The following is a 13724-nucleotide window of genomic DNA, read 5'->3' on the forward strand; positions in this document are numbered from 1 at the left end:
AAGATAGAGAGGTAAGCAATATGATGACTATTGTATATGATTACGAGGATCATACTGAATATATTTTCATGAGAAGATATGTTAAGAGAGAGAAATGAATAGTTATTATGCTGGTTATTGTTAAGATTAAAGAATTGTCAATGTAATGAATATTGTAAACTTTGTTATTGCACAGACAATTTGGCACCCAGAGGACACATTGTTTAAGGGAAGAGGTTCAAGTTTTTAAAAAATTATACATATATAAAAAAAGGAAATAGGAAGGGGGGGTTGAAGAGCTTTCCCCTCCAAGCCCTGTTTCTATTTTGCAATGCAAGCTTCCCCGCTCTGCCGTTCAACAGTTTCTAAGGAAATGGGGAGGGGGAGTTGGAGGGCTGCCCCAGATCCTCTCCTCCTTCCTCGGGATGATGGTTTGTCTTCCAGGGATGCGGGGGAAGCAACAGGGCTGGTCTGAAACTCTTATTCGCCCCCATAGACACACACACCCTGCTGTGGCTGCTGCCGCCCTACAAGTGCCCCCAAAGAGAGAGGGAGAAAGAGGCCAATGCTTGCAACCCCAGAGGTGAAATCTGGATTATTTTTTTGGGGGGGAGAGTTTTCCTACAACTTCAGAAATGGGAGGGCCCAGAAAAGCGGAAGGACCAATGAGAATTCTCCTTTGGCTGCGTCATCGGTCTCCGGGCAGGCTCTCCCTTGACTTTTACCTGCAGGAGGGAGTTTGGTGCAGAAAGAGAAAGCTGAGAAAGGGGAGGGGGGAAGAGCCCTTCAGTTTTGGGGAAGGAGGGAGGCCCAGAACATGGGGGCTTCATGGCAGCCACAGAGGAGAGTGGGAACTCCTTTTATTTTGCCCGCCCAGGTCCTACCTGGAAGTAGGAGGGCCCATTTCCTGCCCCTGCCCCACCCAGGTGTGTGGGAGGGGTCACTGTTCTGCCAGCCCCTCCCCCTCTCCTTTAAGCTTCTGCCTTTGAGCCCTTCCGGGCAAAGGGGCTGCTGGAGGGCAGGTTTTAACACCACCCCCAAGCCCACCGCAAAGAGCAGACATACCTGTGTGGTTCCCCCCTTGGAGTGGAATCCATTACTTTGAGTGGCAGGGAGGAGACCCGTGATTGCATTTTGCAACGCCAAGCTTTCCCTCCCCCACCCCAACTGTCATTCAGGGGCTTTTTCAGGTAGTGGGGGAGGGAGAGAGGGAGGGCTTTCCCTCCCCATCCCATCCTCCATCCTGGGAATGAGGCTGGGTTTCCTCCAGGGGGGAGCAAGAGAGCTTGTTTGAATCTGTCCCCCCAATGTCTCATCCCCCCCCCCCCCCACTGGCACGTCCTGGGACGGCAGGGGAACATGGGACCCTTGGTCCTCTCCCGCCCCTTGCTAAGACGCCATCCAAAGACTGGAGTTGCAACACCTTGCAAGTCCTAGCAGGAGGGCTTCCGCGCCGCCCGCTTGGAAGATTCCCCTCCCTCCGCACTCACTCATTGCCTGCCAGGCTCCCCTGCACGTTGCGGAGAAGGAGCCCAGGAGGGGAAGCGAGGGGCAAAGTCCTAGAGAGTCCAGCTTTTCCCCCTCTGAACAATCCCCAGGTCCCAAAGTTTGAAACCCTCGCACCCAACTGGCGGAGAAGCGCCCGCGCATGCGTCGTTTCTTCCTGAAACTTCTCAGGCTCCCAAGTTCCGCCTTTTCTTTTAGGCAGAGGGCGCCCTCTGGTGGCCACGCAGAGAGCGAGAGAGGGAGAGGAACCCCCTTTGCAAGAGATGGAAGGAGGCGGGTTGTTTGTTTTTTTGCAAGAGGACGATGGGAGGAGGGAGGAGCAGTACTGGGATCCAGCCAGTTCGAACCAGTTCGGGAGAACCGGTTGCTCAACTTTTTTTCTGGACTTTCTCCAACCGGCTGAAAAACATTCCTCCACCCTCCCCCCCCGCTCGCGCATGCGCACAGCCCCGGGCAGGGAGCCCGTGCAGGGGGAAGGGCCGGGCGGGCGCGTCAAACCGGAGATCTTTAAGGGGGAAGCGCGCTGTTCCGGGGGAGAGGGGGGGCCGGAAAAGAGAGGCGGGCGGGCGCTGCTTTTTTTCTCTTCACTTTGAAATGTCTTCTCCCCTTTGAAATTCCTTTTCCTTTGTTGGGGCTGGAGGGGCTCAGGCCTCCAGTCGCCCCCCCCCGGCTTCCTCCATGGACGGAGGGGGCATTTTAGGGAGCCTCCCCACTTAACTTCCCACTCCTGGGACCGCAGAGCCCCTTTCTCCCCCACACACACTTCCCACAGGAGCGCTGATGGCCCCCCTCCCCACAATGAGCCCCCTCCTTACCGGGGGATCTCCTTCCCTCCCCCTTCGCTTCCAGGGATCCGGACCGGCAGGATCAAGGCGATCCCAGCAGAGCATGTGGAGGCTGCAGCTGCCCCAGCAGCGGAATAGGTGGGTCTGGCCTGGGAGGGAGGGGGGAGGAGTTTCCCTAGAACTTCGGCACGGGGAGGGGCCCAGCCGAGCGGGAGAGCCAATGAGAATTCTCCCTCCCGCCGCGTCATCGGTCTCCGGGTGGAGTCTCCTTTGTCTCTCCCCCCCCCCTCCTCCCCATCCCACCCTTCGGTGCAGAGCGAAAAGCCAAAGTGGTGGGGGGAAGGATCCATTCAGTCTTTTTTGGGGGGAACAGCTCAAGGAGGGGGTCATGGCAGCCCCGGAGGAGGAGAGTTTGGACTTCTGCTTCCCCCAAAAAAATAACCTGGATCCTATCTGGAGATGGAGGCTGCAATGCATGCACAAAAGGAGATCCCAGCCCTCCCCCAGGACTTGGGGGAGAGGGGGGTCTCTGAGGCCGATTCAGGAGTCCTACACAAACACAAACAAACACACACACACATATTTCCTTGGTGTGAGGGGCCACTCTCCTGCTAGCCCCCAACTCCCCACCAAATCTTCTGCCTTTTGAGCCCTTCCTGGCAAATGGGCTACTTTTACCTCAGAGCTGTTTGTGTGTGTGTTTCCTCACCCACCAAACAGCAGAAAAACCTGTGCATCTACACACATACACACACACACACACACCTGCCTGGAGTGGAATCCAGCATTTTGGGGGGCAAATATTCCCTCTTGTATTGGGCAATGCAAGCCCTCCCCTTCGCCCCCATCCTAACTCCCATTCAGGGGCTTTCTGAGGAAATGGGGAGGGGGAGGAGATGGAGGCTCTCACCTCCCCCTCAACTTTGCTTGTATTTTGGGGAAATATAGAATACATGGTTACTTTCAAAGACGTTCCATAAGGAATGTGTCACTTGTTAGGGTATGGGAGAAAATCAGAGGACGTTATTTGAAGATACCAGCCTGGCTTTCGCCAAATGGAAGAAGCCGTGGTTCACCCAAATGTTATTAACACGAGAAATTGTCATCATTAGATATCAAGACGCGTTGAATGAAAAGGCAGGAGGCTCAAAACCAAACAAGAATTGAGTGACCAAGGGATCGATAGGAGATGGTATTCACAGGTGCAAATACATTCCAGGCGGGAGAAAGAGGCTAAATTATATGGTTTTTATAAAGAAGCAAACAGAATTAGAGAAGATATTAATTGGGACAGAAGAAAGATTGGTTAAAAAAAAAAAAAGCTGTATAACTATCTATTAAATTGAAAGACGAACAAGGGAAAGAGACAATGATATCGTGGAGAAAAAGCTTCGGCTACACAATAGAACCAGATGAAAGGAAAAGTTTTGTAAATTGCAGAAAATAAAATATAATGGACAAGTATGATGTGAATATATGAATATAAAGACTATAAAGAGAAAAAGGAGACGGATAAGAAGCCAGTTTGTGAATATGTATATAAATGAAAATAGAAACAAATATGTAACTAGCATTATATCAACCACACAAGGAAAAAGGGAAAATTAACTGTTATTTTTATTTCTATGCTATAGTTTGTATGGCCAAAATGATGGCCAAGAAAGTCGCACTGTGTTCCAGTTTTTAATATTTAATAAAAAATAAAAAAAAACATAGATGAATGGCAGAAGTTGTAGGATAAGAGCTATACATTGACAATGTCAACCAGATACAAAGAAAACTTATGTTTCATAGATGGCACCTAGCACCAGCAAGGCTGGCACAAAGATGTTTAAAGACAGATCAGCAAAATGTTGGAAATGCTACCAGATATCTGGGTCATATTATCATATGTGGTGGACATGTATGGAGGCAAAAAAATACTGGACAAAAATTACAAATGTGGTTGGAAATGACAATGCAGCTTAAAACCAGAAATATTTTTGTTGGGGATGTTGCCCGTAAAAGAAATGCATATTTAATTATACATGTATTAACTGCAGCTAGAATTGTGTTTGCACAAAATTGGAAAAGTAAGGAGATCCTTATAGATGAGAATGTGATTAGGAAAGTATTAGAATGTGCAGAAATGAATAGAAATAATCTTGCTGTAAAAGAGAAGGAACACATTGAATATTATACGACATAGGAGTTATTTTGAAGAATAAAAATAGAAGTGAGAAATAGATTAGTGAAATAAAGAATATATGTTAAGATAGAGAGGTAAGCAATATGATGACTATTGTATATGATTAAGAGGATCATACTGAATATATTTTCATGAGAAGATATGTTGAGGGAGAAATGAATAGTTATTATGCTGATTATTGTTAAGATTAGAGAATTGTCAATGTAATGAATATTGTAAACTTTGTTATTGCACAATTTTGCACCCAGAGGACACATTGTTTAAGGGAAGAGGATATGTTCAAGTTTTAAAAAATTATACATATATAAAAAAAGGAAATAGGAAGGGGGAGTTGAAGAGCTTTCCCCTGCAAGCCCTGTTTCTATTTTGCAGTGCAAGCCTCCCCCCTCTGCCATTTTCTAAGGAAATGGGGAGGGGGAGTTGGAGGGCTGCCCCAGATCCCCTCCTCCTTCCTCGGGATGATGGTTTGTCTTCCAGGGATGGGGGGAAGCAACAGGGCTGGTCTGAAACTCTTATTCGCCCCCATAGACACACACACCCTGCTGTGGATGCTGCCGCCCTACAAGTGCCCCCAAAGAGAGAGGGAGAAAGAGGCCAATGCTTGCAACCCCAGAGGTGAAATCTGGATTTTTTTTTTGGGGGGGGAGAAGTTTTCCTACAACTTCAGAAATGGGAGGGCCCAGAAAAGCGGAAGGACCAATGAGAATTCTCCCTTTGGCTGCGTCATCGGTCTCCGGGCAGGCTCTCCCTTGACTTTTACCTGCAGGAGGGAGTTTGGTGCAGAAAGAGAAAGCTGAGAAAGGGGGAGGGGGGGAAGAGCCCTTCAGTTTTGGGGGAAGGAGGGGAGGCCCAGAACATGGGGGCTTCATGGCAGCCACAGAGGAGAGTGGGAACTCCTTTTATTTTGCCCGCCCAGGTCCTACCTGGAAGTAGGAGGGCCCATTTCCTGCCCCTGCCCCACCCAGGTGTGTGGGAGGGGTCACTGTTCTGCCAGCCCCTCCCCCCTCTCCTTTAAGCTTCTGCCTTTTGAGCCCTTCCGGGCAAAGGGGCTGCTGGAGGGCAGGTTTTAACACCACCCCCCCAAGCCCACCGCAAAGAGCAGACATACCTGTGTGGTTCCCCCCCCCTTGGAGTGGAATCCATTACTTTGAGTGGCAGGGAGGAGACCCGTGATTGCATTTTGCAACGCCAAGCTTTCCCCTCCCCCACCCCAACTGTCATTCAGGGGCTTTTTCAGGTAGTGGGGGAGGGAGAGAGGGAGGGCTTTCCCTCCCCATCCCATCCTCCATCCTGGGAATGAGGCTGGGTTTCCTCCAGGGGGAGCAAGAGAGCTTGTTTGAATCTGTCCCCCAATGTCTCATCTCCCCCCACTGGCACGTCCTGGGACGGCAGGGGAACATGGGACCCTTGGTCCTCTCCCGCCCCTTGCTAAGACGCCATCCAAAGACTGGAGTTGCAACACCTTGCAAGTCCTAGCAGGAGGGCTTCCGCGCCGCCCGCTTGGAAGATTCCCCTCCCTCCGCACTCACTCATTGCCTGCCAGGCTCCCCTGCACGTTGCGGAGAAGGAGCCCAGGAGGGGAAGCGAGGGGCAAAGTCCTAGAGAGTCCAGCTTTTCCCCCCCTCTGAACAATCCCCCAGGTCCCAAAGTTTGAAACCCTCGCACCCAACTGGCGGAGAAGCGCCCGCGCATGCGTCGTTTCTTCCTGAAACTTCTCAGGCTCCCAAGTTCCGCCTTTTCTTTTAGGCAGAGGGCGCCCTCTGGTGGCCACGCAGAGAGCGAGAGAGGGAGAGGAACCCCCTTTGCAAGAGATGGAAGGAGGCGGGTTGTTTGTTTTTTTTTGCAAGAGGACGATGGGAGGAGGGAGGAGCAGTACTGGGATCCAGCCAGTTCGAACCAGTTCGGGAGAACCGGTTGCTCAACTTTTTTTCTGGACTTTCTCCAACCGGCTGAAAAACATTCCTCCACCCTCCCCCGCTCGCGCATGCGCACAGCCCCGGGCAGGGAGCCCGTGCAGGGGGAAGGGCCGGGCGGGCGCGTCAAACCGGAGATCTTTAAGGGGGAAGCGCGCTGTTCCGGGGGAGAGGGGGGGCCGGAAAAGAGAGGCGGGCGGGCGCTGCTTTTTTTCTCTTCACTTTGAAATGTCTTCTCCCCTTTGAAATTCCTTTTCCTTTGTTGGGGCTGGAGGGGCTCAGGCCTCCAGTCGCCCCCCCGGCTTCCTCCATGGACGGAGGGGCATTTTAGGAGCCTCCCACTTAACTTCCCACTCCTGGGACCGCAGAGCCCCTTTCTCCCCCACACACACTTCCCACAGGAGCGCTGATGGCCCCCCTCCCCACAATGAGCCCCCTCCTTACCGGGGGATCTCCTTCCCTCCCCCTTCGCTTCCAGGGATCCGGACCGGCAGGATCAAGGCGATCCCAGCAGAGCATGTGGAGGCTGCAGCTGCCCCAGCAGCGGAATAGGTGGGTCTGGCCTGGGAGGGAGGGGGGAGGAGTTTCCCTAGAACTTCGGCACGGGGAGGGGCCCAGCCGAGCGGGAGAGCCAATGAGAATTCTCCCTCCCGCCGCGTCATCGGTCTCCGGGAAGAGTCCTGTTTTTTTTTTCTTCCCCTGGTGGAGGGGAGAATAAGAGGGAGCGAGAGAAGCTGATGAAAGTGGGAGGGGGATCCTTCCAGTGTTTGGAGAGGAGGGGGCGCAGATCGGGGAGGTGGGGGTGTTTCACGGCAGCTCCAGAGGGGAGGGGGGGACTTCTTTTTTTGCCCCGCCCCCACCAGGTCCTACCTAGAGTGGGAACGCCCATTTCCTGGGTAGGAGTGCCCCTCCCCCAATCAGGGGTGTGTGTGGGGAGGGGTCACTGTCTTGCACGCCCCCTCCCCCTCTTGAAAGCTGCCTTTGGCTCCCTTCCTGGCAAAGGGGCTGCCGGAGGGCAGGTTTTACCCCCAGCGCTTTGGGGTTTTCTGACCCACCGCAAATGGCAGGTTGGGTTCCATTCAAGATCCCGTTGTGGATCTCAATGGGGGGGAAAACCAGAGGGGAGGAAGCAGGAATCCCTTTCTTTTCTTCTTTCCTTTCCTTTCCTTCCTTCCTTCCTTCCTTCCTTTTCTTTCTTCTTTCCTTCCTCCTTCCTTTTCTTCGTTCCATTCCTTCATTCCTTTCCTTCTTTCCTTCCTTCATTCTTTCCTTCCTCCTTCCTTTCCTTTGTTCCTTTCCTTCCTTTCTTTCCCTCTTTCCTTCCTTCCTTCTTTCCTTCCTCCTTCCTTTCCTTCATTCCTTTCCTTCCTTTGCCCTCTTTCCTTCCTTCTTTCCTTTCCTTTGTTCCTTTCCTTCCTTCCTTTCCCTCTTTCCTTCCTTCCTTCTTTCCCTTCCTTCTTCTTTCCTACCTTAATTCCTGTACCTTTCCTCTTTCCTTCCTTCCTTCCTTCCTCCTTCCTTCCTTTCCCTCTTTTCTTCCTTCCTTCCTTTCCTTTCTTCTTTCCTTCCTCCTTCCTTTCCTTTGTTCCTTTTCCTCTTTCCTTCCTTCCTTCTTCCTTCCTTTCCTTCCTTCCTTTCCTTCATTCCTTCCTTCCTTTCCCTCTTTCCTTCCTTCTTTCCTTCCTTTTCTTTGTTCCTTTCCTTCCCTCCTTTCCCTCTTTCCTTCCTTCCTTCTTTCCTTCCTCCTTCCTTCCCTTCATTCCTTTCCTTCCTTTCCCTCTTTCCTTCCTTCCTTCCTTCTTTCCCTTCCTTCTTCTTTCCTACCTTAATTCCTGTACCCTTCTTCTTTCCTTCCTTCCTCCTTCCTTCCTTCCTTTCCCTCTTTCCTTCCTTCCTTCCCCCCTCCCTTCCTTCCTTCCCCCCTCCTTTCTTTGCACCAAGACAAATTCCTTGTGTGTCCCAGCTGACCGCAAATAGCAGAAATACCTGTCAGGTTACAGAACGTTTTCCCCTTCAGTTAGCAAGAATGAACTTCTGAGAACCAAATGTATCAAATGTATCCTTTATTGATATGAGACAATTCATGTAGGAGTTCAAAGCAGCGTCTGAGGTCCCTCAGGCATACAGGGATAGATAAGGGAGTTTAGAACCCCTCCCTTTATGTAGATGTGTATTTAGAGAAACAAAAGCCAGTATGTTAATTCCCCTCCCACCCCTTCTATAGGAAAGGATCTTTCTCACAGTTTCCCAGGACATACCTAATTCCCCCCCCTTTTTTTTTAGAACGAACTTTTTCCAGAGATTCCCTGGATACGTCTCACTGTGGAATTTTTGTGATCTTCTCATCTCCTGGCTGTGCCTCTCGGAGGTGATAGGTTCTGGCCATCTGGCATTTCTCCCTCCATTGTATCATGTATGGGTTATTATACAAATTCAATATAAGGTTAAATATATTCAGGTTACATCAAGAAAGGATTTCTTTATCAGCCTCCCTGCCCCTCTTTTCTTCTTCCACTGAAGAAATGAGAGATAGATGGATCTGACAATACCTGTGCGTGCCCTCCAATACCCTTTGAATGGAATCCAATTCCCCCTCCCCCTACTGTGGTGGTCTGGCACTTGAAATGAGACGCAGGGAAACGTCTGAGCAAATGCCAGCCCCGAGCGAACTCAGGTAGCAGTATTTATTTAAGAAAGAAATCAAAAGTACAGAATCAAAAACAATGACCTCAACAGGGTGAGAATATGCAGCTGTGGAAAGTCCCATGAGAACATACAGGCACGGAGAGTCCCATGGGAACGTCTCTGCTGTGTACCTTGAACTCTCACCTATTTTCCTGTTTCCTTCTAAGCCCGCAGATCAAAACAGGATGAAACACCCATTGCAAAGGCACTACTGCCCCCACCAGGAGCGTCTGCATACCCTAGATCTATGCGAAATAGCTGTACAAAGGACTTACAGAAAATGATTAATAAAATATATCCAGGGGCTTTCTTTTTTTTTTAAACAATTTTTTATTAATTTTAAAGACAAACAAAACATCATTAAAAGCATCGAAAACATAAAACCTCTTTCCATTATAAATCTTTACAAGGCAGGTAAAACATTATTTTATATCGCACGCTTCTAATTTACCCCATTTCCATATAGACACATAAATTCCCTTTAACAAATTTGACATTATTTCTCTTTACTCTTATTCAATCACATTTCTTTTCTATATTTATCTACTATGAAATCATCATATTTATATTTCCCTCTGACTTTGTTTTACAATTATTCTCATCTGACATTCCTCCGAGATTTTATTAATTCTCAATCGAACATGCACACGCAAAACACAAAAACGTAAAACTTCCTTTTAGAAAGTAGGGTGGCCCCAGATTACCTCTTTTTGTATGGACTTCAATTAAATTCATGCTCTTCTTATATACCGTTACCTATCTTGTTTACCATTCTATATCTTCTGTAGAACTCCTCCCCACCGATCCAGGGGCTTTCTCAGGCAATGGAGAGGAAGAGTTGGAAGGCTGCCCCAGATCCCCTCCTCCTTCCTGGGGATGATGGTTTTTCTTCCAGGGAGGGGGAAAGCAAGAAGGTTGGTCTGAAACTCTCTTACACACACACTCACATACACACACACACACCGCTGTGGATGCTGCTGCCCCACAAGCGACCCCAAAGAGAGAGGGAGAAAGAGGCCGATGTCTCCAACCCCAGAGGCGGAATCGGTGGGTCTGGATTGGGGTGGGGGGGGAGAGAGAGAAGTTTTCCCACAACTTCGGCATTGGGAAGGCGCAGAAAAGCGGACGGACCAATGAGAATTCTCCCTTTTTGCCGCGTCATCGGTCGCTCCGGGCAGAGTTTCCCTTGACTTTACCTGCTGGAGGAGCTGAGTTCGGTCGGTGCAGAGAGAGAAGCGGAGAAAGAGGGAGGGGGAAGAGCCCTCCCCTCTTTTAAGAGGAGGAGGCGCAGATCATGGAGTTGGGGGGTTCATGGCAGCCCTGGAGGAGAGTGGGGACTCCTTTTTGCTCCCCCTCCCCGATGCCATCTGGAGCTGGGGGCTGCAATGCGTGAACAAAGTGGAGGTGCAACCCCCGAGGACTTGGGGGTCTCTGAGTCGGCTGACTGGGGAGTCCTTCACACATACACAATTCTTCTTTGGGAGTGCCCCTCCCCCAATCATGTGAGGTCACTGCCCTCCCCCCGGAATCTTCTGCCTTTGGCTCCCTTCCTGGCAAAGGGGCTACCGGAGGGCAGGTTTTACTCCCAGCGCCTTGGGGTTTTCTGACCCACGGCAAATAGCAGGTTGGGTTCCACTCAAGATCCCAGTTTGGATCTCAATGCGGGGAAAATCAGATGGGAGGAAACAGGAATCCCTTCTTTCTTTTCTTCTTTACTTTCCTTCCTTTCTTTTCTTCCTTCCTTAATTCCTTTCCGTTCTTCTTTCTTTCCTTCCTTTCCTTTCTTCTTTCTTTCCTTCCTTTCCTTCCTTAATTCCTTCCTTCCTTCCTTCCTTAATTCCATTCCTTTCTTCTTTCCTTCCTCCTTCCCTCCCTCCTTTCTTTGCACCAAGACAAATTCCTTGTGTGTCCAATCACACTTGGCCAATAAAGAATTCTATTCCATTCCATTCCATTCCATTCCATTCCATTCCTTTCCTTTCCTTTCCTTTCCTTCCTTCCTTTCCCTCTTTCCTTCCTTCCTTCACTCCCTCGTTTCTTTGCACCAAGGCAAATTCCTTGTGTGTCCAATCACACTTGGCCAATAAAGAATTCTATTCTATTCTATTCTATTCTATTCTATTCTATTCTATTCTATTCTATTCTATTCTATTCTATTCCATTCCATTCCATTCCATTCCAATCCATTCCTTCCTTCCTTCCTTCCTTCCTTCCTTCCTTCCTTCCTTCCTTCCTTCCTTCCTTCCTTCCTCCCGCCCTCCCTTTCCTTCCTTCTTTCCTTTCCTTCCTTCCCTCTTTCCTTCCTTCCTTCACTCCCTCCTTTCTTTGCACCAAGACAAATTCCTTGTGTGTCCAATCACACTTGGCCAATAAAGAATTCTATTCTATTCTATTCTATTCTATTCTATTCTATTCTATTCTATTCTATTCTATTCTATTCCATTCCCTTCCCTTCCCTTCCTTTCCTTTCCTTTCCTTTCCTTTCCTTTCCTTTCCTTTCCTTTCCTTTCCTTTCCTTTCCTTTCCTTTCCTTTCCTTCCCCTCCCCTCCCCCCTCCCTCCCTCCCTCCCTCCCTTCCTTCCTTCCTGTCCCTCCTTTCTTCCTTCCCTTCCTTCTGAAGGTAAATAATAGGGAAATAATAATAGAATCAGTAAAATGAGTTTCGCTTTGCTATTTTGCTAAAACTAAATTTCCCCCTGAGGAATATTTGAAAAAAGAGCCTTTCCTGGATTCGGCCTCCTTCGGCTGCAGCCCTTTGACCTCCCAGCCCCTCCTGGACTGTGGGGCTGCCCACCCCCAGGGAGGCTGACCTTCCTCTACCATCACCTTCCTTCCTCAGTAACCCCAGGCTGCTTCTCCCCCGCCCCGATTCTCCTCCCTTTCAGGTACCCTTCCTCTCCCAGAAATGAGCTTGGAGGGAGCTCAGAGGCCCCTTTCGGGGGCTCAATCAGAATTATAATGAGCTGGAAAGGGACCTTGGAGGTCTTCTAGTCTAGCCCCCTGCTTCAGCAGGACAAAGAGCTCAGGCGGATTTTATCTGCAGGGATTTTCTGTGGCTTGGCCTTCAGGTCCAACAAGTCCAGTCCTGGAAAACACAACTTGTAGACTCCTTGGTCGGACAAATTTGTTGAATCTGTTTATTATTATTTTTTATATATATAAATTTGTCTCCCATACTGTACAGAAACGTATATTTGTTTCTCTTTTCAGCCAGACCATCATCCTGCAAGTGGAATTCACTCACCTGAATCAAGTCCAACGAACAACAAATGCAAACGTTGTTGTTGTTGTTGTTAGTTGCAACAAATTGTGTCCGACCCATCGCGACCCCATGGACAACATGTGTCCTCCAGGCCTTTCTGTCCTCTACCATCTTCTGGAGTCCATTTAAGCTCCCACCTACTGCTCCAGTGACTCCATCCAGAAGAGACTGGGCAGCCAACGGTCAAAAATGGTGTTGGTTGGGTGGGTTGGACTAGATGACCTCCAAGGTCCCTTCCAACTCTGTTCATCTGTATAACCTCATTCTCTGCCGTCCCCTTCTTCTATTCCCCTCAATCTTTCCCAGCGCTAGGCTCTTCTCCAGTGAGTCCTTCCTTCTCATTAGGTGACCAAGAAATAAATAGGCCACTTCTATCTATTCCATATCTTGAAGTAAGAGAGGAACCCAAGAGAGAGAGAATTCCTTCATCTTTTTCTTAAATACTGATGTGGGAATCAAAATTATACCTTATGAATCTATTAGATTCAATAAGTCCAATGGATGATAGCAGGCCCCTATAGGAAGTTAGCACCCACCCCTCTCCTGGAAAAATGAAATATCTTAGGTAGGAAATATTAAAAAGGCAGAATATTTCCCCTAAAAAGAATAGAAACTCAGAAGCAGAAATTCAACTCAGAAGCAGAAACTCAGTCCCGTACCCCACCGCCCACCGTTGCTAATGGGCCATTACTCTGGCCTAGCCTATTTTACATAGCAAAGATCTACTCCAGTTAAAGCTATAATAGGAATTACCCAATCCCTTTCATTACATCATCTAGCAAGGCTCAACCAAGCCTGGGACTCAGGACGGCCTACAGAGTTGCCCCTGCATGGCCCCATGGGAGTCTGACAACCAATCAGAATACAAGCTCAAATTCAAATCCCATCAGAGGGTGTAAAAGAATTGCACTCTCAGCATATCGGCCCTTCTTTCTTCACCCGAGTTCATGTGATCCCGTCCACCGTTAAACCACCTTTCCAAACGCCCTCCGTGTATTCCAAGTGTCTGTCTTCCCCACTTTGGAACTGAACCCAGAAGGATAATCCTTTCAACACCCCAGAAGAAAGAGAGGTGAACTAAAAGTTTCCAAATATGCCAGAACTATTTGTAATCCTGCTTGAGCGGTGGCTAACTGTGAAAACGTATTTTTGCAAAGGATGCACTCGGATGGATACGTTTAAAACGGGAAGAATGAAACCGCTGGAAATGAGGAACTGAAAGTAATGTACACAGGTGTTTACGGAAAGTGACAGCTAGTGAAGTTGTGAAGCTTGTATGTGGTTAGAAGAAAAGTATAAAGGGTAGAGTTGAAGATCAGCTCGGGGGCGCTTTGATTTGTGACAGTCCTTGCAGGACCTGTTGTTATGTCATTGGACCCCGTTGCAATGGCTTATTAATGTAAATG

The sequence above is a fragment of the Pseudonaja textilis genome, chromosome 2 (assembly GCF_049901715.1).
Source record: "Pseudonaja textilis isolate UNSWEBS1 chromosome 2, rPseTex1.2, whole genome shotgun sequence".
Taxonomy (NCBI): Eukaryota; Metazoa; Chordata; class Lepidosauria; order Squamata; family Elapidae; genus Pseudonaja; species Pseudonaja textilis.